General features: G+C 50.3%; 1 protein-coding gene across 3 annotated transcripts in view; it reads left to right on the forward strand.

Moving 5' to 3' along the window:
- ASIC2 (acid sensing ion channel subunit 2) overlaps window positions 1-27,225 on the forward strand; it is a 509,634-nt gene that overhangs the window by 461,310 nt on the left and 21,099 nt on the right. The gene's annotated exons all lie outside the window — the stretch shown is intronic.

Below are 27,225 nucleotides of genomic sequence, written 5' to 3' on the forward strand. Positions count from 1 at the left end.
CCTTGGGTGCACCGAGGGCTCAGCTCATTGCACTTGGAGCATTTGGGATGGACAGCATCTGTCCCCTAACTGATGCCAAAACGGCACAGAGGAACTGCTCAGAGACCAATTTTGTCTTTAAGCAGCAAAGGTATTTATTTTGTGCAACGTTGGGGAGCTAGCTGATTCGCACCAGGCAGACTAGCTCTGGAGTTTTAAGTGAAAAGTTAGGTATTTATGTGAAAAGTTAGGTATTTTATACAGTTTTCGTGAGAGGTTGCAACATCTTTACATACATATTCATTTGATTTTGACACCTAATCATTCCATTCATAATAGGTGGGATCTAGGTGGAGTAAACATTTCAACTTTTTGTTCAACGATCTCCTGACTCATGGTCTCCTTATCTCCTTCAGGTGCCCACCTTATCTTTTCTAATTATTCAGAGCACATTCCTTTACTTTTAACATCGTCAGTGGTACATTCCTTTGACATCGTCAGTGGCACCTTTTCTCATTATTCCTTTCTCAAAGGACAAAAACAACAAAAAAACCAAACAGAGCATCACCCAGAACATTGTACCAAACTCATCCTGACCGATCTGTTTAAGACCTTGCTCCGTTTCGTGACGGATGTAACAATGTTGGGCACCTCCTGAGGAGCCTCCAGCCGCATCCCAGAGAAGGACAGGGGGGTGATGGAGGGGCTGGGGGCTGCCTTGTGGGCTGCTGGGCTGGGACGGTGGTGCTCGCAGGGGATGTGGATACGCTGCCTCCTGCATGGGCAGCTCAGCAGCTCCCATCTTCCCAACCGAGCTGCTGCCGCGGTGGAATTTGCTGGAAACTCTGGTGCCAGTTTCTTTCACAAGCCCTGCTGCAAAACCTTGGGGGGGTGGGAGGCTGGGCACTGTGGGAGGGGAGGTATGGGCAGGGGGCAGCATGGGAGGTGACACGTGCCACCAAAGCCACCCGCGCAGAGCAAGCCTTATCAGTTCTTCGGCAGCTGCAGTTTTCACGAACCCACGTTGACATTTTAAACAAAACATCCCCAAAAAAGTGTTAGGAAATGTGCCAGCCACTCTGTTCCTCTGGCAGGTGTGAGGCAGAGCGTCGCGGTGGGAGGTTTCAGGATGAGGTTGTCTGTGTTTATTTTTGGGTATCAAGAAAGGGAGAGGAGTAAATATCCTTTCAGGCTTTGTGTTGCCATTGCTCTGTCATCCTGTGCAAATGAGTCGCTCCGAGCACCTTACAAACCTCTGCTCCACAGCAAAGGGGGGAGTTGGTTGCATTCCTTCAAAACGCGGAATTTATTTGTGCGGTGTTTGATTTGTACAATTTAAACAGATTCCTGTGGTCCCGTCAATCATGTAAAATTGCACAGGCTTTTCTAGCAAGAGCTTTGCCTTCCAGTTTTTAAGTCGTACTCAAAGAACAGCCTGATCTGGCCCGGGCGAGGGGGAGGAGGTGGTGATTTGAAATAATCATTTCTGACTTGTTGCATTTGTTTGAAGCCTTTTTCCTTTTAAAGGCAAACCAGTTCACAATCCAGAGTGGGAAGATGAAGTGCATCTTCTACCTCTGATGCTTTTATCATTTTCAGGCTGCCTGGGGGGAGCTCCTGGAGGCAGGGAAGCACTGCAGTGACGGCTGGGGGCTGTAGCGGGCTTGGACAGCACACCACGAGCGCTGCATGTTCAGCCTCATCGGGTTTTGGACCCCTCTGAGGTTCCCCATGGACACACAGACCTTGTGTAACACCGTTCTCACTTTGGGTTTGCTTTTTGGGGCTGCCTTTTGGAGAATCTTTGGGAGGAACCCGTCCAGGAACGTGGTGCCTTTGGAGCAGCGCTTTTCTATCGCTGCGGTGCTGGGAGAGGTGGCTCGGTCTCAGCTGGGTAAACTGGACAGTCATTGCACAGGAGGCAAAAAAGGAAAGAAGAAAAAAGCAAGTGGAGAAATAAATAGGGAGGAGAAATGGTGAGGGGGTAGAAGAATCAGTCAAGTCTTGTCCTTGTCATCTGGCGGGAGAAGCTGGGCAGGAGAGCCGTAGCAGTGGGAAGGAGGTTTCCAGTCTGGTACATCCATGCCTGTGAGCATCACCGTCATCCAGATGTTGGGTGGGATGGCAGCTTCTGCTCTGGTCACTCTCTTTAGACAGCTTTCAAGCCCTGCACGTGGCAAAGGACTTGAAACCTGAGAGGGGAAAAAAAACTCAACCCCAAATGCATTTGTTGTGTTTTTTTGGTTTTTTCTGTTTTTTTCAAAAGTCTTGTGGCTTTTAGGGTATTTTGAGCCCAGATTTGGCTTTTGACCACTTGTGGAAAGGAGCAGTGGAGCCCTTTGATTTTCAGGATGCTCCTGATTATGTCTTACTGCCTCATCGCCTCACCAGTGCTAATCTCATGCGCATTTAACTTAAATTTGCACTCAGCTCAGAATTAGAGGCGTAGGGAGGGATGCTCACATCCCTAGAACTGGGTTGATGCTGGGGGGGCTGGATTGCGCCAGGGTGGTTATTCACGTCTCTGTCTGATGACAAAATGCTGTAGGATTCAAGGCAGAACTATATAAATAGGGCTCTTGATTTGGTTAAATGGTGTAGGAGAAGCTCCTGGACTTGTTGCCAGCAAATTTGGCCGTGTTCTTACAGGACCAGGTAGGACCCGTACTTGACTTTGAAGCTCATGAACTAATCTTTGCCTTTCAACAAGATACTTTTTCAATTCGTACAGCGCCTTGTACAAGCTGTCTTCAATCTTCATTGAGCTCTCTGGACACTACCAGAATAAAAATACTAACTATAGTGGTTAATAGTTGCTGTTCCCATGGAAACACTTAGCTTTTCATAGGTAAGCGAAGGAGTTGATTATTTCCAAATATTTGCATAATAATGTAAATGTGTTTGGAATTAAATCTCCTGAGCTGCTACCGCTGGGACTGCACAGACCTGGCTCTCCAGTGAAAAGCTCCGTCAAGGGCGTGCAGCCGTGGTGGGGAGCATCAGCCCTGGCTACGGAGCGGGATGGGGGTGCACACGGGTGGGATCTTTGCATTGTGGTGCCAAAGCCACCTGTGGGCATGGGGAGGTCTGGCCACGGGATGCCTCCGGAATGGGAGGAATTGAGTTTTTTCTTCCCGGTGAGTGAATATCGCTATTACAGCCTGAACTGTTCCATTCACTCACTTTAACTCTTTAGATACCTCTGTGGGCGAGTTTTGCTGCTCCATTTTCCCAGCAGCCATCCCACAGCCAGCACCTGCTCTTTTAGTTGGCTCTTAGGCGGTGATTTTTGTGTGGTTGAGTTACTTCAACCGTTTTTTCTCCACTTTCTTACCTCCACAGCATCCCTCAAGCATGGCTGCTCAATGCATTTCCTTTCCCAGCTGTTGTCCCTTGTTAATCCCAAGGTTTCCCAGAGCTATCTGGAGCGGTCCCCGCCGAGCTGCTGTCTCAGGCACGGCATCTGTACCCCATTAGAGCTTCACAGATGCTGGAGATGGAGCAACCTCCATCACCGCAGGCAGGGCTTCCCATGGGCAATAATGCATTTCTCTGGCCTATTGTGGTGGCCTTGGCTCATGCTTCCTGCAAGGGTCTGTCCCCTGGAAAACAGCCTCCCAAAGAACCCTCCGGCCCCCAGTTCGGTGCCTCTGCATCCCAGCTGCAGCCCATGGGACCTTTCCTCCTGCACCCCGGGACCCTCAGACCCCCTGCCAACACACAGAGCACTTGTGGTTCTATCGGATGCAGGTCTGATTTGTACCAATGCCAGGTTCAAACAGCAGCATCTTATCCCCTACGTAGTCCTGTAGCCGCTTTGCTTTTTGCTCCAGATTTGGAGATGCCATAAAACCATGCTCTTCACAGCCCTGCATGAAAATAGTTGGTGTGTGGACTCAAAAAATCCTCCTTTTGCTGTTGGCTGCATGCCTCAGGATCTCAGCTTGCTTTTTCAAACTGTCCTTTGCAATTCAAATAGGCAGCAAAGAAGGAAAATATTATTTCATAGCTTGGGATAGGGCTGCTCCAGGAGCTGCTGCCACCGTGTCACGTTGGCATATGCTTTGCAATAGAAGAAGTGATTTAATTGTTACTGACTCGGCAAACAAAACAAAGTGTATTGTCATTCTAAAAAGACCTTTACTGAGTATCCATTAATATCTTGGGAAGCTGAAATACATCTTGTCTAACAAGTTACTTGTAATAGAAGAAGATACCTTTTGCTTGACTGTCTGCATATGCAATCCCATTATTTGAACATGTTAAATTTATGTGCAGTCTAATTTTGGAATAGTGAGTGTACACAGTCTGCTTCAGTCTTGATTTTCAAGTGCAAAGAATAGGGTATTTTGACTGTGTATGGATGTCATGGCATCAGGCAGTCTTGCCATCTTTGGGTGTGCAAAAATATTGTGTCAGGACTGTCAAAATCATGAGGCGTGTGGAAAAAAAATGACAATAAAAAGAAAAAGAGATGGAAATCTCTGTCTTTGGAATTTTGCACTTGTAGAATTTATTTTTTCTAGCATTTTGCTTTCACCACGAGGGTCCTAGACGTGAAAAGAGTTGGGAAGGTAATTTGTGGCTTGAAGTCTTCACATCACCTTTGTGCTTTAAAGAAAGCCTTAAGACCTTCCAAGTGGGAATCGTGATGCAAAGAAACCCAAAAAACCTTAGAATCCTGTATGGAGGTAAAAGGTTAGATGGAAAGAAATTTATACCAGGGAAAAACTCTTTCCAGTAACCAAGGGGGAAACCAAACCACCGTCCCGGAGTAGCGTAGGTGGGAGCTGCAGCCACTCGTACATATGGCACGGAGTCTCCCAAATTCTGTGGTTACACATCTTTGTCTCACAGGATTAGGTGGTGGGGCTGCGGGGGGCGTTTGTTTTATTGCACTTGATAGGGAAAGCAGCAGAAATGCAATCAAATAGAGCAAAAGAAACTCTTTAATTTCTAGCAGCGACTATTTGATTGGAAAGGGAATCCGCTCCTGGTTAATCTTTCTGGAGTGGCCCAACGTATTATATAGCGACCTAATAGAGCAGCGCAGTAAATTGGAAATCGCTCAGGCTACAGGGCTGTAAATAAGAAATACAATTGGAGAGTTCTGCGTTTGTGTTTCAGGAATTGTTGGATAAAGATGAACATTTCATACCAATTAATCAAGTAACATGCTGAATAAAAAGAAGGGGATGAGAAATGCGCTATAAAATTGCACTAAGAAGAAGCATGAAATCTATAAAGCTGGAGGCTTCAATCCACTTAGGAGACTGTCCCGTAGTGTTACGGGCTGCTGTTGCTTAACTCGACAAAAAACACGGGCTACGAGCAAGGCTTTTGGTCTAGGTCATGCAGAGAATGATCTCAAGCCTGTTTCCTTCACGGCCAACCCATCTGGATTGCCATTTGGTTTGTGCTTCCCAGCAGGGCTTTTTCACGCTCTTCGGAAGCGACGGGTACCAACCTCTGCCATCACGTGGTGGGCGCAAGGGAAAACCGTCTGTCGGTGCCTGGAGGACGCCCGTCTCCAGGGGGTTGAGGTTCGGGAAAAGGAAAAGCCGACGGTGTGTGGTGGGAGCTTGGGGACCAACCTCTGCCATGCCCGAGGCGCTGGATGCTCACCCTCCCTCCCGGCATCGCTGCGGGGGCAGCTGAGGCGTGTCTGTAGCATTAATCCAAATTAACCAGAGGTGCAGGTGGTTTCGGTGGCACTGAATTTCCATGCCGCTGCTTTTCTTCCTCATTAAAGCCGCCTTAATTCCGCTGATCTCTTTCTATTTTCAAATTGAATTTAGGTAAATTGAATTAGGGCGGCTTTAATTTTGAACTGGGGTCTTCACGATGAGCCCTGATGCTGTAGGAGTTAGCTGGGATTTGTTGGCGGATGCTGGCTCTTCTGAGAGCGGCCGGTTTTGAGTCTCTAAAGGGGGGAAAAGTGTTGATGGTGACATCCCTGCTGCGAGGAGAAGCGCTTCTCAGCCAGCCCTGACCTTCTTCCAGCTGTCTGAGGTGGGATGCTTGCAGAGCCGAGATGTGCCCTGGGACATCCCACCAACGCCAGCACAAGCCTCACTGCCTCGCTTTGTACCCAGCTTGGGGTAGGTCATGGAGAAGGTGTCCTTCTGGTGGCTTCTTTCTGATGAAGGATAGTTATCAGGGCTGTGTTGAGAGATCTCCTGCCTGCTCTGGGGTTTGGGATATGTAGTGGAGCATCTCGAGGATCTACGCAAAGTTTGGGATGCTCCAAGCATCAGTTCCAAGGGATTTGCAGCACAAATCATCTGCATTCCCTCCTTGCAGCCAGCACCACGGCGATGCTTTTGGCTCAGGACAGGGCTGTGCCTCCTCATTGCTCACAAAAGCCCTGATAACTTCTGGGATCCTGCAGCTGAGCCACTGTGGAGAGGACTTGAGGAGGGCGAGAGTGACCCCAGGCAGGTGCAGGTGGCTGGAGGCCAATGCTGCCGAACCTGAAAATTCATCTTGGAAAAGTTTACTGATGCGGGCACAAATTGAGAGCGTTTCCATGGTTTCTTTGATTTTTTTTCTTTTTCTTTTTTTTTTTTTCTTTTTTTTTCCCCTGCCCTCTGGGATTTTGTGCCAGGCAGGCAAAACAGATTTAAACAGCATCTCTGTGCTGCTGCGATGGGTCTGCGGAGCATCATTCCTGCTCCGCTACAGCATCTTATGGCAAAGATTTTTTACAGCAAGAAGGGACAGTTGATTTAGCTCAGGGGTCAGATGTCTCCCTCTTCTTGCCCTTCCCCAGAGCCTCCCCAGCTCCAACATTTGGTCTTCAGCTGTGCAGCCTCTGTGCATAACACATTAATCAGCCCAAGCCCTGGAGCATTTGCTTTGCCAGCTGTGGAGAGGCACAAAGCGCTCCCTGTCATTTACTTCTGCATATTAATATGATCGGTGGCGGTTCTTCATAAATCCAGGCCTCCTTTTGCTTACAAAAGATCTGAATCCAAGTGATGGAGGAGGCAGCCTGGGCTCCCCCAGATCACAGCTGCAAAGCCACTGGGCTCCTGGCGTGATCCGAGGGGCTGTTTTGGGTTTACACCGTGGGGAATCGTCTGCAGGCTTTGAGCTACTGGCATTAGCCACGGAGTTTGGGGAAAAGGAAAAAAGGCACTGGTTTGTGCGTCTGCTTCATTTGCAGCTTGTGGAGTTCTAAGTGGAATAATTATAATCAATATAAAACTCATCTGTAAATATAAAACAAGTGGGAAATGACCTGGGAATGGAAGAAGTGATGAGTAGCAGCGGATACATGCCGTGGTAAGATGCTGGGCTGTGGCAGCGGGTTGCACAGGGATGCCTTGTGTACACACGTGCATGTAAAACCTTGAGCACATTTTAAAACAGGAATGAAGTTCCTAGAAATCCGTGTGGTTGGTCCTGGCTCCAGGGCTTCTTGGGAGCTTTTGCAATTTTTCTTCCATTATGAGGATGTTGCGAGCAGTTACCTCCTGTGTGCAACCGCAGCTGCCTTCGGGCTGCTCTTTCACAGGTGAAACTCTTGTTTTCCTTGGAAGGGTTGGTTCTCAAGTTCATTTATTAATTAAAATAAAAGAGGAAAGAGGAGGGGGGGAAGGCAGGGCAAGGTGTGTATAGGAGTAAATTGTCTTCTCCAGCACTTTGCAGCCCAAAGCATTTTCACCAGCTGATTAACAAACAGGGGGTGTACGTGTAACGGCACGGGTGGGTGCTCCCTCTGGGAGGAGGAAAGACCAGAAAGGCTTTTGTTATTCACAGTAAGACTACACGGTGGTTTAAGGTGGAGATAATGATACTGAATTCAGCTGGAAGCTGCAGCTGGGACGTGGGGAGCCGGAGCAGGATGGTTTTTTTGGCATTTAACTGGGACACTTGCGTTAATGCCCCTGTCATTACAAAAGAAGCATCCCAGGATCCTGAATTAACAACCTTCCCTCCTGATTAGCTTCAGCTAATCTTTTATTAAGGAATGACGGATAAGACACGCTGGCATCTTCACTGCAGCTTTACTCATGGTCTTCAGGGGATGCGGCAGTGCGCTGCCTTGCTCTCAGTTTTGCGGGGGGTGGTGGGTCCTGTGTGGCTGCGGGGCCACGGACACCTTTGGTGGTGGACATCCCTCCCTGGCTCCTCTCCCACCTTGTCTCCCAGCAAGCCAGAGCAGAGCAATGGATCTTGGCTGGTGCTGGATGAGCATAGAGCCCCAGAAAGGCACAAAATAAAAATCTGAGTGAGTCAAGGCAGCCACGGAGCCGCAAAGGGCTTTGGTACCGAGGGCAAGCCTCGTGCGTCGGCTGGTTATGAAACTGCGAGGTTGCCTGGTGGTAATTGGTGTGTTCAGAGCCCTGCACAGACACCTCTGTGCCAGAAATACTTTCGATTACAATCTGCGGTGAGAGCCCATAAAAGCAACGAAGAAGATTGAACTAGGGTAGTAATTTGTTGTGTGACATCAAACTCATCCTCAGAGAGTCAAATTCTCTTTGCTGCTTACAGCCTTTCTGCATCAGTCTCCTCTTGCTATAATACCAGCGATTAATTGGTACCACAAAACAACTTCTGCTGAACCGCAGGCAGTGCTGCGAAGGGAGAACGCCGCTTTATCTGCAACGATGCAAAGGTTTGGCATTACCAGGCAGCAATAATGAGCCATGGCAATTGAAAACCACCCCAAACCCCAGTGACACGTCCTTCTGATGACTGGGACATCCAAAGAGATCAATGGTACCTATAAAGCAGCAGTGGCCTTGAACGTAAATAACACCGAGGGGTGAGGGCCAGGAAAGCTTGTTGCTTTTTTGCAGTAGGAAAGTCTGATCTTGGATCAGCTCGTGAAAGACAGCTTGACCTTTAGGAGGCTGTTTGGTGTCACCTAAAGGGAAGGCGTAAAATGTGCTGCATCTTGGACCTTTTCCTAATGAGAGCAAGAATCCGTTCAATTAGCCAGGTTTCCCGGGGAGAAAAGGTCAACGTGATTTCCACCTTCCAGCACAGCCCCCTGACAACCAGAGCATCCACAAAATGAGGCTGCCACTAAAAATTAATTATGTTTGCCTGAGCACACTCATCAGTAGTGCTGGAGTGAAGAGAAGCAGCTCAAAGGTTACTTGGGTTTTTGTGTCTGGGCTGTGTCATTAAGGTTGTCACATAACCAATATACTCCCATTTGTGGTGAATTGCTCTCCAGGGCTGCTCGATGTTATCGTAGAGCTGGAGAGAGGCAATGGAGTTATTGAAAAAGCTGTTTTTTCTCTTGTGTGATGGAGCAGGTACTGCTTTTCCCATGTACCTAGGAAATCGTCAGGGGCTGATCCCCGTTCAGGTTGCCCCAAGGATTGATGCTGGCCATCCAACACGGCTTGTGGAATGAAAGGACTTGTGTGAGGGGGGTTGATTTCAACTTGGTATGAAAACCAAATGGTTGGTTGTTTTTGATAAATAGGGGGGAAATGTTCATTTGTAGCCAGTGTTTAAGCTTTTGGATTTCTGAGCCCAAAACAGGTGCTGGTTTTAGCCATCAAGATGAACATCTCAATAGCTTTGGCAGCTGGTAAGTGACCATGTGCCTGAAACTTCTGGGCTTGGGATTCCCTCACCAGGGAGTGGAGACGGGTCAGTAGCATCCCTGCACTTTGTCCATCAACCCCTCTGGTCCCCAAGATGAGCTTGATGCTGAGGTCCTGCCCCAGGAGCTCATCCTAAGGAGCGTGTTTCAGACCATCCTAGTGCAATCCGCACGTCGTGCACTGTCCTCTAGGTCCAGTTTGTGCCTGTTTGGCAGTAAGATGCTCCAAATTTAAAAAATAAAATAAAATCACAGTGCTTGCGTGCTGCGGGTATCTCATCTCTTACTTCCCCAGCACCCAGTCTGTACAGACACGTAGGTGCAGAGCAGTTAAGACGTGGCTGGGAAAGCTGCTGGGAAATTCCTGTGCTCCTGATTGAGAAGGTGTGTGAGCTACTGGGGCAGCAAGGCTTCATCCTGGGTGGGGCTGCTGTTAGCCACCACAGTCCGATGTCCCCAGTCACATAGTGCTGTTAAACTGAAGGCTGTATCAATGACTTAATGGGAAAATCCTTTAAGGGATGTAGAAGCTTCACAAGCTTTTCTTAAAAAAAAAAAAAAAAAAAGCTCCAAAGTCAGAAAACGTTCATTTAAGGCAAAACTAAAGGAATAAAAACTAGAAGCCAGCTTTGGGAAATCTGGTAAAGCAGAGATAAAGCACCTAAAATCAACAGATACGTGTTACAAAGCAACGCCGCATGGCATTAAAATTAAATATGCATTTCATGCTGCAGATTTCATTTCACTCTTTGTGGCTGGTGTGTAAAGTTAAATGTCCGTAGCCAAAATACAAGCACTCAAAATAGCAAGAATTCACGGGGTAGTAAGGAGGCATGAGAAGAAGCCTGGCACGGCCAGTATTGTGGCTCTCGGCTGGTGGCACCGAGGTGGCGAGGTTGGGGGGCTGCTGCCCACAGCCCCAGCCTTTGCTGTCCCAGGGGCTACAGAGGTGCCTGCAAACGTCTCTGTTTTTATTGCTATTTTTTCTGAGCGCTGGGAGCGAGGTGGTGGCAGTGCTGGTGAGGTGGTGCAATGCTCTCTGGATGCACCAGTTTTCCGTGAGGATAATCCATGTCATTACCCCCCATCTCTGGTCTTGCCCCTTCCCCGAGTGTCTTCATCTCCCTCCTGGAAGATGAAGAGCTCAGCACATAATCATCAATCTCACAGAGGTACCAGGAGATTTTGTGGCTAGAAAGCACTTTGAAGATAAAAGTCATTTGCAAGTGCTAATTAAATTTAATTGCATTAATCTCTTTGGTGCTGGGATCATCGTTTTGCTCCGACTTTGTCCAGCCGGTAGCGACACGGGCTGTGGTTCATGTTTGAGACTTCCCAGGAGCTTCCTAAGGCCGTTGCTGCAGTCCCGGTGCGGCAGTGGGAGCGTTTCCCCTCCCGTGGATGCTCTGGAAGCATTTCTCTTGCGCTGAGCACCGCGAGTAGAACCCGACAACCTTCTCTTAAAAACATCATTGCTTCAGCCAGCTCTGCAGGAGCAAATAATGTGCCTTTCGTGAGATATGAAGCAAATCAAATCTGTCTTTCCTTAGATAATGCAGGACTTGGTGAAGGAAATCAAGGTGCCCCAGTGCCTGGGCAGCAGGTGGGAACGCTCCGTGAGGCTTTCCTGCAGCCCTTGGAGGCCGCTCCTTGACTCATCTCGTTTCACCATCAGGCAGCATCCCCAAATTCACATTGTCCTTCCAGTTACGGCTCTCTCCTTGCTTGTTTGCAAGACAAACAGCCAGCGGTCCCTGTGGAGCGTCTCTGCTGCAGAGCACACCCGGCCCTGCCTGCACCGTGTCTCGTTGCAGTCGTGCAAAGCGCTGGAAGGAGTTGTAGGTAGCAAAGAGCATCAGGAGCGCGCTCCTGGATGGCTGGAGAGCAGGTAAAGATATCTCAGCAGAACAGAAAAGCAGACGGGGGAAAAAAAACCAACCCACAAAACACCACAGCTAAAAGAGTTGTGATTAATTATTCAGCTTTTACGGAGGTTAAAAGGAGGGCAGGAGAGAGTCAAAGCTCTGCGAGCCGCACGTTTCTGCCGCTGTGTTTACTAGATCCGTGATGGTGGGGTGTGTGGAGGGAGGATGAAAAGGGAGAAAAAAGCTGTAGCGTTGCGAGGTCGGTGCTGGTGGTGCCGTGGCTGGTGGTGGTGGCCCCGTCGTTGCAGTGATGCAGTGGTGGCACCTGCTGCCCCGTGAGGTCCTCGGCAGTGCCTGGGGCTTTGCTTGGGGGGGGGGGGGGGGGGGGGCTGTTGAGATGGGCAGGGAGCCAAGGCTGTCTGGTTTGGGGAGGAAACCTTCAGGTTTGGGAAAGGCTAAGCTGGGGAGCAAGGGAGGGACAACCTGTGGTGGGTGAGTGAAGGACAGATGGCCTTGAGTGGTGGGGAGGACACTGTGTGAAGCCCTGGGAAGATGCCTTCTCCTCCTGCTGTCCCTTGTGCCCATCACGGAGGGGGGGAACCCATCTTGACTGGAGGCTTGAGGGACAGGTTAGCTGTGTGCGACCACGGCTGCCTTCGGGCTGCTCTTTCACAGGTGAAACTCTTGTTTTCCTTGGAAGGATTGGTTCTCAAGTTCATTTATGAATTAAAATAAAAGAGGAAAGGGGGGGGGAAGGCAGGGCAAGGAGTAAATTGTCTTCTCCAGCACTTTGCAGCCCAAAGCATTTTCACCAGCTGATTAACAAACAGGGGGTGTACATGTAATGGCACGGGTGGGTGCTCCCTCTGGGAGGAGGAAAGACCAGAAAGGCTTTTGTTATTCACAGTAAGACTACACGGTGGTTTAAGGTGGAGATAATGATACTGAATTCAGCTGGAAGCTGCAGCTGGGATGTGCAGAGCCGGAGCTCCCCACGTGGTCCATGGACAGGGGTCCATCGGAGGAGGCTGGGACTGCCGTGAGGCACCCCTGGGGTGGGGGGTGGGGGGTGGTCTCCCAGGGCTCTTCCAGCCCCAGCTGTTGAAGATGGGTCACTTGGCAGCCGTGGGGACCCTGGCAGGGCTGGCCTTGCCCGCTGCAGCGCTGCGTGTGGGTGTTGTTATGGGGGACTTGAGCTGCTGGCGCGTTGGCATCTTTCTTCTTGTTCAGGGGACGTTTCTCACGCTTCCTCGTTTTTTGGCCAAGCGAGGTGTGCCGGGTCACAGCTGCTGACGGGGCTGGATGCCTTTCCTGCCGACTGGCAGCAGAGCGAGATCACAAAGCCACGCAACAATAAAAAATGAGCTGTTTTAGAGCCGTGTGGTACATGGAGGCATCACCACCTGGGAGGAAGCCCGAGCATCTTGGGGTACCTGGGGTTGGGGTCGGCGTGCTGCCATCGCCAGCGTGCGCTTTGCTCCCAACCCCCCTGCAAACCTGGGGAGTTTTAGGAAAGGGGACTGCGCCTGTGTGTTTTGTTTATTATCAGGTTTTAATATTTTTGTTGTGGTTATTACTTCCACTACTACTGTTCAAGGAGAAGCTTAGAAAGATTAAGAGAGGGAAATGCCATCTGCGGAGTTTGGCCAAGTGACAAATTGTACTACATGATGTTGTTACTTAAATATTCTGGAGAACAGCAGAGAAGAGGAGTGATTGCCATTGACTTCTTGCAAATATATATGTACAGAAGCAAAAGTCTGGGTTTTTTTCCAGCAGAAGGTCAGCATGAGAAAAGCAAAATAGGTGTCTCTGGAGGTGGGGATGTGAAAGAGGTTTCTGCTATTAAACAGCCCTGTGGCGGGCAGCTGGAGGCAGAAATCCTTCTCTCCATGGGGAAAGGGCAAAGGTAGCGGAGGATTCATGTCGGGACCCGGAGAAAAGGGGCCCTGAGCCAGCTCTGCTTTTCCTTGTGACCCGGTCACCTTTGGTCCAGGGCAAGAGACCTTCAGCTTGCAGGGATGTTGGTTTTGAAGTCTTACATTCAGGCAAGAAACCCATTTCCCACCAGTGCTGAGCACCACGGTGCTGTGCGCCCAGCGCTGGCATTGCAGCCATCCCGCAGCCTCCCCAGACGAACTGATTTTGTGGCCCTTCAGCACCTGCCACAAGGTCTGAATCCGGCCCAGGCTGCTGGTCCCAGTGGAGGAGCAGAAGGTCCCCCCAGTTTGCTCCTCTGGGCTGTTTCATTGATGGCTTTCTCCATCACTTCGCCAACCTCTTCCTCCAAGGGTCCTGGCGCTGGACTCCCGTTAATCCCGGGCTGGGGCTGAGGCCAGCTCAGTGGGGTGACAGCATCACAAGGGATGTCAGAGCTGGCTTGGCAGGGGGGGCATGGCAAAAAATCCCATTTATTTCAATGATGTCCCAATTGAGATGCATTTCTCACGCTCCAGGCTCTTATCTGAGTGTGTTCCCAAGGGAAAAATTGACACATTTTAACATTACACAGCAGTTTGTTATACTCCATCCCAGGAGCCAGGAACAATTTATCTTCAGTGTCTCATCGTCATGCCCTTCAGTGCAGATATTTATTTCTGTAGCGGTAGCAATGGCCTCACGGGGTTGTTTGTATAATGTTGCATGGGCTTCTGTAAAGACTTCAATAATAAACCCAATAATTAAGCATTATTGCTGCCATACAAGTTAGTCTTCAATGGGTGGAAGCTGCAAACTCATAGAAGCAAGAACACTTGCACCTCTGGCTCCTGGCTCCCCCCCACACACTGTGGCCAAGGGAGCAGGACCAAGGCTTTGGGCGTGCGTTTGGTCATTTTGCTGCCCCGGGGGGGGGTGGGGGGCTGCTGCCATGCCGGAGCGTACGTGAGCCCAGGGCTGCTGCCGTAAGGATGCTGAGCGGGTCCCGTGGAGGCAAGGACCCTCTTGCTGTACCAGAGTGAGAACTGAGGTTTCCAGAGGCAAAATCTTTCCTCGAGGTTGGCATTGGGGTCTATCAGAGGTAACGATGCAGATCTTTGGGGCCAGGTCAGAGCAGGGAGATGTGGGAGGCGGTGTTTGCATCTTCAGAACCCCGGTGGTCTGGTTCCCCCACCTGACCCTCCCATGGTTTTGCTTTCTGGTTGCAAAAGCAGGTGCAGAGCAGGTGCAGTCATGCACGGTGCCCACCAGGATGGTGGAGGACCTCAGCCTTTCACCGTGACCCACACAGCCTGGAGTGAGCTGGGGGGCTGTCCGTGAGCCTGTGCAGCCAAAATCCCTTTGGGCTTTGAAAGGGCATGGACTCTCCTCGAAGAAGGGATGATGGTGTCCTGGCTTCAGTACCACAGGGTGGGATTGATGCTGTCCATGCCAGCAATACACTTTCTCCATGAACCTGTATTGTTGGCTCCAGACCTTTTGATTTCCAGATTGAATTGACTCACCGTTAGCTTATCCTAGTTTGGATTTTTTTTATATTTTTTTTTTACAAATATTTTCCTGTCAGTGGAAACACTCTGCTCCCGTCTGGTGTTTGCCTTTGATGTATTTTTAGAGAGGATTCATAGCCTTCATCTCGCCAGACGATACACAACCCAAGCTGTGTTGGACTCCTCCCAAATGCTGGGTTCCCCACTGCTCTTCCCATCCCAGCAGCTTTGGTGTGCTCCTTTCCCCATCTCCATCCATCGGGCTCCAGTCACCAGAGCTGACGACAGTATTTCGGATGAGGTTCCACCAAGGACTCCGTTGGAGTCCCCTGGCTTGCAGGGTCCATTTCTTTGGGTGTCTGGGCACCTGGGAAGGTGGGTTTGGGTGATGAACAGGGTGATGGAGCTCTGAAAGCTGGGGTGGAGCCATCCCACCCTCCGTCACCTGTGAAAAAGTGGTTTCTCATCCAAATCAGTCAAGCAGCCCCCGAAGGATGGGGTGGGTATCGCCCATCCCTCCACGTGGGCTACGGAGGGACCCTGGTGACCACCTGAGAGTTGACGGGCAGCTCTGAGCTGGCCAAAGCAGGAGGCAGCAGATGTGTTCCCTCTTTATCTCTCTTGAAAACCCACCTCATCTCCCCAGCACCTCCGCAGGGTCCAGCTGCGCCTCGAGCTTTGTCCTGTGGCTGCATTTCACCCCCTGCCTGGTCTTCCCTGCTGCTGTTTTCTCCCTGTGCCTTGCAAAAATTCAGAAGCAAACTCCAGTATCAGCACCGCTGTTTTCCACTTAAATCTCCAGGTTAGCACTGACTGATTCTTTTTCTTTTGTGTGTGTCGTGTCCCCCCCACCTCCAGCAAAATTCATTGCAGCGCTGCAGGCCACGCTAGATGTAATTTTCACAGGTTATTTTTATCAAAGGAAAATATTAGCCTGCCTGCTGCCAGATGAGATCTGTCTGTGCCTTGCCGGCCTTGCCGTGGGCAGTGCACTACAACACAATGCAAATATTTTTATATATAGCATCCTCCATATGCGGCGCTGGGGGATGGCAGGAGGAGAGAGGGCTGGAGCGGGGAGCACCAAGGGGTTTGGGAGGGCAGGGGGAGGGGGGTGGAGATGCTGCGAGGAAGCAACGATGCTTTGGGCTGAAGGTGGGACATGTATGGAGAGGGAAAATCCTTCCCTGGTGCAAAAAGGGTTGGGGTTTGGTGTGGGGATGCTGGGAGGGGTGAGGGCATCTTAGGAGGGCGGTGGTGGGAAGCAGAAGGGACCTGGGGGGAGCACCACCTCCTGCGGCCACCCGCTCTCCCCGCTTTGGCAACCCTCATCCTGAAAGACTGCCGTAAAATAGGAGGTCACGGATGAGCTAACGAAATAGGCAATATGAAATTCTGCACTCCCCAGGCAGACTTCTGGGTTTTCTTCTGTTAAGGTCTAAAATCCATTGGACTGCTAGTGGAAAAAAGTTACCAGGTGGGAAGTTTTCTGAAACTTCTTGTAGAAATGTGTGGAAAAATACTAAATCCCTCTAAAATATCCTGCATCCCAGTTGTCGAAGCATTGCTTTGAATACAAGACGAAGACTTACACCCTTGTATCCCTGAGTTAGAGCAGGGGATTGGGGTTTCTTTTTATCTTTTTCCTTTTTCCCCCACCTCCAGAAAAGTCAGCTGTTGTTTTCAGGTCTGGCTTGCTCCTTTCTAGGCAACGCTTTGAAATATCAACCAAATATATAAGCAGGAGAAGCATTTTCCTGAGCGATGTAACTAAAATACTTGGGTTTTTTTCCCCACTCTAATAGACTATCTCTTCCCTGGAATTTTGTAATCATAAACGGCTTCTGAGGCGCATCCTTTTCCATTAAAATAAGTGTTTACTTAGTTGCCAAGTTCACCAAAGTGCTTTGAAATTACATCACTCAAAACACCCGACATTTATAGGCAGTGCAGATTAAATAGACATAACTACAGCTGTCAGTGCAATTCAGGCAGGGCAGACGGAGTCAAGGTTTCTCAAAATGGTAAAAATCTCTCTGTCCGCCACCTGTCTTCAAATGTCCTTGTACCGGCAGTAATTTTATTTAATTGGATGCTAACTCCAAAGCTTTCCCATCCAGCCTGGCTTTGTTTTCCGAGAGTAATTGCTTTTCTCCGAAAAGATGCAAAAGCACGTGGGACCAGCTCCGGAGGTGGGCTCTGGCAGCAGAGTCCTGCTCCTGTGGGGACTTCTGGGCTTCAGCCTCCAGCAGCGTGTCCTGGAGAGCGACCAGGAGGAAATAAATAGTTGTAAGAGCTTATTACTCCTTGGAGAGGCTGCAGAAAGGCGAAAGCGGGCGGCTGATGGTGAGACAAGCTTGGCTCGAGAGGGAAGTCTTGTCTTTGCAGAATAAAGGCCCAGCGGGAGCAAATCCTGGTTATCTGCTGGTGGTGCTGGACCACTGTGAGCTCTGCAGCATCCTCCAGGATGGAAAATTAAGTACAGATCCTGTGGAGGAGCTGGACCTGGTACAGCTTGCTTTGATGACCCGTGTGGACCTTGTGGTCCCATGGAGGCTTTCACTGCAGGTCAGGGTGGTGATGGTGATGGGTTCATCACATGGGATGGTGACCCACCACAATCATCATCATCCTTTCTCCTACTCTGGGATCATCGTGCCTTCCCACAGGACCCACGTTCCCAGACAGGTGTCAGGAGGCAGGGGGGCTTCCTGGGGACCAGTGATGCTCAGAGCTGGGAGATCTCCCTGGCACCTCTTTGGGCCTCCAGTTTGAGAAACCTCATCCTGCTGACTTCTCTGCCCCGTACCTGGAGATGACATCTCCCTTTTGCAGTGCCAAAAGCTGGTGGACCCCTGGGCTCACCCTCCGAGGTGTCCCAGTCCCCTCCGTCCATCCATCCGCCCTGAAAGGGACAGCAGCAGAGCCAGGACCCAGCCTTGGCACTGGGAAATCTGCTTCCATCTGGCTCTGCTACCAGCCAAAATTAGCAGCAGCTCTTTCACCATTTAATATTTCAAGATGTTCTGGGGGAAGCGGCGAGGCTCCTGGAGGGGGAGGGGTGGGGAGGGATGTGCAAGAACTGCTTCTGCGCCTTTAAAATGTGTCCTTTCTTATTTTTATTTTTTTTTCCCCAATAATTTCTGTCCCTGCAGTGGCAGCAGCTTGCCAAAGCAAAAGCCGGCAGATGGGTGGCCCAGGGGGCCGGCACCCCTAGCTCTGGATGCAGGGAATATTTCTCCCCTCCAGAGGAAATATCTCTCCCACCCCTGCTCCGTATTTTGGCAGCAGCTCCCAGGGATGGAGAAGATACCAGGGTGGCTCTGACCACCCTCTTAGTTTTTGGCTATCCTCCCTCCCACGGTCACCCTTCTGTGCCACACGTGATTCCCAAAGGATGCCGAGGTGGGAAGGGAATTTATTTTCCTTCCCCGCCAAGGAGCGTTGGTATGAGCAGCACAAGGAGCCACCCCCCCCCCCCGCCCTGGCTTGACCCCGCCTGTAAAGCAGGTTACAAGACACTTGTTTCCCCGCTTTAATGATTAAAGTTTAAGCTTAATAGGAGAGGAGCAAGGAACTGAAATATTCATTTGCCGGCTCCTCGCCGTCCAGCAAAACCACTTTAAAGAGCTCTGGGCTTGGCTTGCTGGAGACCTGCCGGTTTCTCCTGCCCTGTATATTATGTAAGAAGCTTTTTAATAATATACGTTGAGACATATGGCCCCTCAGATTTAGTACGCAAATGCAATATGCTTAACTAAAAATAGCGGATATGCTTAATGTAGTTTGTTATAACACCTTCTGTTACTTGGTGAGTAATGAACCGCGACTGCGCTTTACAGAGAGCTTGGAATGGAGGGAGCAGGCAAAACCCTCTGCTCCGAGCTTGCCTTTCGTGGGCAAGGAGCTCCATCGTGTCCCATCTCACGCCTCTTCCAGCACCACAAACAGATAATTAAGTAGAAGATGTCCCCAAAAAATGCTTAGCAGGGGATTAAGGAATGAATTGCTGGTAGGAAAGCTTTGGGTCCCAGGTAGGTGTAGTTGTTGCCTTAGCGTTAGCTTGTGGTCTGGGGTTTATAGCCCATATAGATTTTCCCTGTTGAGGCTGTAGGAATCACGCAGTAGTTAAATCCCAGCAGTGCCAGGTGAAAAGCATCGGCTCCGTGCCCTTATCCTTTGGGATTAGGTGGCAGAGACCTCACTGCTGCCTTTCCAGCCTTTGGGCCATTGGAAGAATCTCCCCTTCAGCCTCCCTCTTGCAGGCTCTGCAGGCAGAAGGCTTTTTTATCTTCTCTCTTTTTGTGCACATTCCTCCTCGCTGAAGCAAAGAGAAATAACAAACCAGAGGTGTTATTTCGTGGGGACAGTTGGGACAGCAGTGCTCCCATCCCCTTTGCAAGGCGGTCGAGGTGGGGAAGCAGCCCCCCATGCTCCTGTTGCAGCCCCAAAAGCCAGGCTGTCTGCACCTTTCAGATACAAGGAGATGAGGTTTTTCATTAAAAAAAAAAAAAAAAAAAAGAAAGAAAAGGGAAAAAAAACCCACCAAACATCTCTGAAATACTCTGACTGTATCCCAAGAGATAAAGAGGAAGGTTTGATTTACCTCTACAGCTAACCAAGCTACCTTGCTTGCCTTTAACACAAGCTGGTGGCCTTTCATCCTGGTAGCTCTTTCAGGTGCAGGGCTTTTGGGTTTAATTTCCCAGAATAAATCTTTAACCTTGCACATGAAGTACCTGATGACTTGCTATAGCGGAGCTTGTCACAGAGTGCTGCTGTGCTGCTCTTCATCTGCTCTCCAGCACCATCAAAGGCTTGAGATTGTCACTGATGTGCTGGAGCCACATCTACCTGGGTTCTTCGGCTCCTGGGCGATGTTTGCAGGGGTCTCACATCACTTTCCACCTCCGTGAGAGAGAAGTTGGTCCATCAGGAGACAATCCTTTTTCCCCCTGTCATCCCAACCCTGGTTATGGGAGAGGACCAGGGGAACGTGAAGCCCCCGTTGCAGGTTTTCAGCAGCGCTTTGAAGCGGCAAGGTTTGATTTCGTAGCTACGGGGAAGGGTTTGTAGAGAGAGAAGCTGGTTACCTTGATCAGTTCCTTAGCTCCGAAAAGGGAACGCCTGAATTTCCCATTGGGGCACAGTTGTGCTTATCTGATCCTATCGTAGCTGCTCGTGGAGATGAAGGAGTTGCCTTGGCTCAGTGGAGGGGAGCTGCACCACCTTGGACGTGACTCATCCTGCTGTAGACATCTCCCTGGGGTGGGATGAATCACTCCGGAGCTGCCTGCCTCCTTCCTTTGGTGACAGAAACCTGAAAATAGATGTTAAGTGTCCCGAGCTGAGCCCAGGGCTTGCCCGGAGCTGGCGTTGGTGCTGCCGGCAGCGGTGAGCCCTCCAGCAGCAGCGGGGACCCCGGCAGCATCACTGCAGCACCCACGAACCCCGGCAGGGACTGTGGCAAGGAGATCCCCTTGGAGAGAAGAGACAGCATTCCTTGGGGCGCTCAAAAGGTTGCAAAGGGGAACGGCTTGGGAGGTGATGTCCTGCCTTTTGGCCTCCCAGCAGAGAGGGGACAAGGCTGAGGGACCTGGCCGGGCTGGGTGGGCTCCATCAGCCCTCTGTGTAGGACTATAACCTGTAGATTACAGGACTTCCCATCCTGTCGCCCCCACCCTAAATGCAATATCCCCCTCCTGGAAAGCAGTTAGTGAGGTTTTCCCCTCTTCTACAACAGGGACTGTTTCTCCAGCCACTTTGGGGACATTTTTGTTTTCTCCAGCATCAACTTATCCCTGTTCCCTTGGGCCAGCGCTGGCCCTACCACACACTCAGGAGCAGCCAGACCCCTCCAAAGCTTAGCCAGATGGATGAGACCACGACGGGCTCCCCACTGCCCTGGCCACACTCATGCAGTAGCTTCTGTACGTTTATTTTGTCCCTCTTAAATGCAGGCGAGCAGCCAGGCTGGGTTCAGCGATGCTCCTGCCACCTGCATCCTGCTCTCAGTCCTGCCACATCCCAGCAGGATGCGCAGTATTTTTCCCAGCCGGTGGTAGGCATCTCATTGTCATCTGGGGGGAATTTCATAGTCCCTGATTGCTTTCAAAACAGCAGTCAAAGCACAGCCCGCAACAGCAAAATACACAGGACAAATTTCAAGCAACTGGTTTTTAGTGGGGAAAGTTGCGTCGGCTCGGCTGCCTGTCACACGAACGCGTTCAAACCTCCCCGAACCCTGCTGCAAATACTTATTTCAGCTTCACTTAATCCTGTTACCAAGCAACTTTAAGCGAAGCAAAACACACTTCCACAGAAATGAGAGCACGCACATGGGAGAAAAACTGGTTTCACTGGTGTGAAACTGGTTTCTTATGATTCCATGTGTTTTTGTAGCAGGCTTGCAGGTCCTGTTTTCTTACAGTTAATGTTTCCATGACAATTTGGGTGGGTTTTTTTCATCTATAATTTTTTGTCTAGGAAAAACGTGAACGTTAGGCATTTATTTAAGATTTCTGCACAGATACAGTCTGGTTGAAGCGGCAGTTGAACCTCCCCGAGTCTGGGACCACAGGTCACATCCTCTGGGTCGCTGTGGGTCCTGGGTGCCCCACTAGTGTGCTGAGCCCAACGTGCTCAGGAGGTGCTGACCTGCGGGCACAGACCCCAGCGGGTAACGTGAGGACACACAGACGGGTCCCACGTGCTGCTGAGCTGGAAGAGGGATGCAAGAGGGATGCAGGGGGTTGAGGGGGTTACTCAGCTGGTGGGAGCCGGGACGTGGCCATGCTGTTTTGCACACCCAGAGCAACTCGGGGTGCTCAGCCCCGGTGGCCAATACGGGAGGTGGAGGAGCGTTTACTCTGATGCACATCATTTCCATGGCAGTACAGAGCGAAGGATGCCATAAAAACTAGAGATGAACCTTGATGTCTCACAGCATCTTCTGGGCATGTCTGTGCTGCCACGGCCACCCCCCTGCTCCTGGGGAGCCTTCCTCCCCGAGGGAGACAAGAGACCATGGTCTCGACATACCCGTCACCGATGCCATGCAGCCAGCACAGGGATGAACATCTGGGCATCCTTCCAGATGTTGCGCTTGGTGCTGCCCGTACCCCTTGAGGATGCTGTCCCCATGAGATGGTCCCTGCCTTTGCACCGCAGTGATACGCTGCGATGTCGAACCGTGCTTTGCAGAATGTAGAAGAGCCACCAGTGGCTCTTCCAGCCCAGCGAGTTAAGCAGCAGCATCGCTCCCATTTTACAGACAGGGAAACTGAGGCAAAGGATGAGAAGAGTGGGGAGAACCCAAACCTTCCAGCTCTGTGCTTACTTCTTGACGGCACAGGAGAAGGCTTATTACTCAAAATAAACCTTCAGGCCGCCTTCGAATAGAGTCAGAATGTGAACCAGCTGAGAAAATACCATCTCCTTTTCTCAGATGGAGGTGTGTGGGATGTTCTCTGTGGGCAGGAGTATCTCCCGGGGAGCTGCCGCCAGAGCTGGCAGGTGACAGCTCCAGCTAGAAACGACCCGTGGCTCAGCCTGTATCTTCAATTCCCAATAAATTAGTGCCAAGCACAGCTTCAGATGTTAATTGCCAGAGAAAAGTGGATCAGTTAGGACATAATAAGGCAGGGGGAGAAGGGTAGCTCCGTGCCTTTGGCAGCATTTCTTATTTTAATTGCAGCTTCTTGCATATTCACAGGGATGAACTTTGTAGCCCGTGCCCGAGCGTACAGTCAGATGGAGCTTTATTAAGATTTTTCGAGCGATGCTCTGAGCAGAAAGCCCCAACCAAGGAAAGCCAACACCAGAAATAGAAAGCTGTCTAATCTGCACCACAGAATATTCTGCAGCCAGCTTGAAGCACATGCTAAATTAATCCCCAATTTAATTAATGCTACGCTAATCCTTCAGTGAAAAGAGCAGCTCAGGATTTGTTTGGAAACACTGTCCTGTGTACAATAATGTATGTTAATGTATTTTAAAATGTAGTCATTAAGGAATTTTTGCTCTATTCCCAACCTGGGATGCACTAAGAAAGGAATTTACAGGCATTGTCCTCTGAAAAGTGGGATCGGAGGGTGAACGAAGGTCTGTGCTTGGGCTTCCCAACGTCACAAATCTAGTTTAAAAACCTCAAGGTAGAACCAAACCCCAAGTCACTGGAATTTATTTTTTAAAGGTTTTCTGGCATCTGAACCAGTGAAAGGGGTTTGGGCGTTATTTTCTGCCCCGTTGATGAGTGATTACGGGAAACAGGCTTAACGAGATAGCAGCCACCGGCTGGCAGCTCCTGCCTCCAGGAGGTGCGGCCAGAAGCAGCCATTCAGAATGATGCAAAAACTGCAAAAAATGGGCAAAACCACAGCTGGGATGTGTCTGTGGTGGTTTGCACTCCTGGTTGCACCTCTCGCTCTTGGGTGACAGACGGGGTTTGCTGCCGAGCCTCTCCGGGTTTGCTCTGCCCAGGGATGCGCCTTGTAGCCAGCTAAATGCACCCAAACCCGGGAAGTCCTGTGGCTCTGGGTCCACGAGACGTTCCTTTTCTTTACGCTTGCAGCACGAATAATTTTATTAAATAAATTCAATAATTAAAATGTTTAACCTGCGCTAATGCTTCTCAGCCCCAGCACGGAGCTGGGAAAAGTTTAAGACGCAGCTGAGGACTGGTCCAGCCATATTCCATCAAAGGATTTTGTAGCCAGGCTTTCAGTTTTTCTGAAAACAGCTATTTTGTAGCAAATGAATTTTTAGGAGAAGTGACAGTTTTTCAAAGCCAATTTCATGTTGATGGTTTCATCCTCGCATGTGTTTCTTCCTGGAAAAACAATGAATGCTGCCTGGCTTTTGGCAGCTTTTCTGAAAAAAAAAAAATAAAAAAAATTGCTGTTTATTTTGCTCTTGTTATTATTGGTGATGAAAATTAATAACTGTGTGTTTTAAAACCAAGGTTTCTTCTGTGGCACAGAAAATGCCTTCCTCTCCCCGTCCGTGATTACAGCTGGCTACCTGCCAGGATTTTCTATCTAAAATCACAAACCCTGTTGCTTTTAAGTCTCTTACGGATAATTGCAGGCTATATCTCGTTTGCTTGATATGGATGTACAGGGGGTTACCTGCAGATGGACCCGGGCACAGCACCTGGTCGTGGAAAATACATGGAATTAAAGTCAGAGCTGAACAGACCCGGGGCAGGAGCAGAAATGGGCAGAATAATTTCGGATGGAAAATGTTTCAACAAAACAGCTCCCGTTGCCCAACAAGTTAGACTAAATAGAAGCCTTCTCCTCCAACTTGTCAGGTAATTACTGAAGGAAGCATATGGTATCTCCTCTGAAGTGCTGGAAGGGGATCAACACCAGGCAAAGTGATGGAGCCGGGTGGGATCGGTAGGAGTGGGCGTCATGTGGGAATAGCAGGATTGGGATTGAAATTGGAGGAGTTGGTGGGTGCTCGGGAGAGGGTTTGAACCCGTTCTAGCGTGCGTTTGCCCATGGGGCTTGGGCACCTGGGTGCTGAATTGGCTGCAGAGCCCAGGGCTGCATCCCAGATGAGGTCAGATGGGGACACTCAGCGTTGCCAGAGGTTTTGGGGAAAACTGACTTGACCCTCAGCACTGGAGGGTTGACACTGGGGAGGTGCTGGCAGGCAGGAGACTCTCAAATGGGACCCCCACAGGTGGGCAAATGCAGGGCTTGAGCAGACAACGAGGGAGCTCGGACATGCCAACATCCACTGGACAGCTCTTGGAGTGAGAGGAGCCCAGTTACAGCTGGCCAAGGCAAAAAAAAATACTATTTGTGGTACAGTGGGTCCCAGTAATAGGGTTGTGTTCTTGCAGTAGCCCCCATCATGGCAAGGTGGTGGGGAGCGATTCGGGTCGTGGTCACTGGGTCTGGATCAGAAGTGGAGGCCAAGAGCAAGGATGGGTGATGTCTGTCTCACTCTGGGAGGCTTCGGTGTAGGCAAAAGCCAAAATAAACTCAGACTCTCTGTGCCAGCATCCTACTGGCATGGGATTCGGAGGAGATGCACTCAAGCTCTGCAGCCACCGCATGCCACCCCATGTAATAGCGATGCCTCATGCCCTAAGTCTTGACATTATTCACTTACCAAAACCACTTTTGCCACAGAGAGACAAAAACAACTAATTACCTTGCATGGAGCATTGCAGAGCCAGTGCACAGGCCAGTGAGCGTGGGCACTGGAAGCATCAGTCAATGCAAGTGTGTGTCCCACAAGCCGTGCAGATCAGTACATCTCTGACTGCATGAAAGCCCAGGTCCAACCAAGTGCATGGAGAGCTTGCTGCCACCCCAGAATTTCACAGTATGCACAGCCTGCAGAGGTAACTTTTAATAAATCCTATTTACCTTCAAATTGTTTTCCTGTGCCTTAGATTGAAAAGCTGGGCTTTAAAACGCTAAGTGTTAATAAGCCTGCTCCAGCAGCTCGCTGTGCAGAGGCTGCTGAGGTCAAACATGCACGATGCGGCGATGCTGCAGGTAGGCGCAATGCTGCAGGTGGGCGCATTGCTGCAGGTAGGCACGATGCTGCAGGTAGGTGCGTTGTTGCAGGTAGGCATGTTGCTGCAGGTAGGCACGATGTTGCAGGTAGGTGCGATGCTGCAGGTGGGCGCGATGCAGCAGGTGGGCACAGTTTCAGATAAGCATGAAGCTTCAGATGGATGCATTGCTGCAGGTAGGCACGATGCTGCAGGTAGGCATGTTGCTGCAGGTAAGCACGATGCTGCAGGTAGGCGCGATGCTGCAGGTAGGTGTGATGCTGCAGGTGCAGAGCGTGACATTCTGCGTAGCCAACACGTAAAGCAGCCTCGCTGTCAGAGTGGAGCTTTGTAAATGTTCCCAAAAGCTGGATGAAATGTGTGGTTTGGTTTCTGTCGGCAAGGAGGGTTTGTTTGCTTGGTAAGGAACGAAGGTGACAGCAGCGCGTCTGGCATGGGGTCTCCGGGGGTCTCTGGTCCAACCTTCTTGGACCAACACTTGATGGATTCGGTCCTGGCTTTGCCGAGCAGAGCGTTAAAGCTTTGGAGTAAAGGAGGTGGCTCTGAGCGCTGCCTGCCCGGTCCATGAGCCCACTCCCACCCTTGCAGCCTCTGGCTTTGTTTGCCTGGGGAGCTGCTGGGTGAGCAGAGTCCTCTTGGGAGAGGGAGGCTGATCCCTTTGCTGCCCGATGGAGTCAGCAGAGTTGCATCCTCTTAAGTGATGGGTTCCTGAGCTCTGTAAACCTCATGTCATCCACTATCACTGTATTCCGTCCTTGTCCTTCTCCTCTGCCCGTGTCATCTCGTGGCCTGCTGCTGCCCCTCTTTGTGCAGCCCCTCGTGTAACACCTCTGCGGCCGGGGTTCCTTGGTGCTGGGTTTCTACCAGTGCTTCGGATGGAATTCAGTGCTGTTAACATTGGAAAAGTGTAATAAAATAGTAGAGAAATACCAAGGAATAGTAAGAAAAGAATGGCTCAGCTTTAAAGAGAAGGTTTTTTCAATGTGGATGTGGCATTGCTGGCTACAGGCATGGATTCATATTAGTGGGTAACTCAGGGTTTAGGATAAATTATGCATAATTAGCAACTGCCATTGCAAATCAGCCCCCCCACCCCTTCATCCCCATATGCTCCCTCTGGTTTGTTGGGACCTGAGACCACGGCAGCAGTACTAAAGAGAGAAAGGTTACACACCCCAGCTGCCTGAAGATGCTTGTGTGATAAGAGGAGCCCAAAGTGCTTGTATATCACACTTCGGACTGATTTGCATCCCATTAATTCCGCTTCAGGAAGTCTCTTTTGGGTTGGTTTTAGCTGCTCGTGGAAGAGGGGGACTGACCTCGAGTTACAGCACAGATGTGGGATGTGGAAACCTCACATACCTGTAACTCGGTGATGTGTCTGAGCCCATGAGCTGCAAATGCCTTTGCCCAGCTTGGAGCAGCTTCAGCTGCCCAAACCCATGAGCTTCTTTGGATCTAAACCACTTTTTTTGTTCTTGAATTACTGCATTATCTCCCAGGTGACCTCAGGCTGTGTCAGAAATAAGGCAGAGGAGGCAGAGTGCCCCAGTGCTTTCACCATTGGAGACCTTTTAAATAGTAGGAGCATCGCTTTTTGAGGGAAGGAGGAGTTTATTTGTTTCATTAATACGGGAATGCATTCTGTAACGAAATACCAGCTAGAAAGTAGATGTCACCTCCTGGTTTCTCAAGCTGGGAGGTACAGACCTCGCTGGAGAAGTCCTGAATCTCTGTGTTGCAGGGAGGGTGAGCCCCTGGAGCAGGCAGCGGTGTAAGGGACCAGGAGCCCGGAGATGCTCGTGGTCCTGATGGGCAGCAGTGGCAGTTTGGGCTGTGCTCTCC

Source organism: Falco biarmicus, chromosome 17 (genome assembly GCF_023638135.1).
Source record: "Falco biarmicus isolate bFalBia1 chromosome 17, bFalBia1.pri, whole genome shotgun sequence".
In the NCBI taxonomy this organism is placed as follows: Eukaryota; Metazoa; Chordata; class Aves; order Falconiformes; family Falconidae; genus Falco; species Falco biarmicus.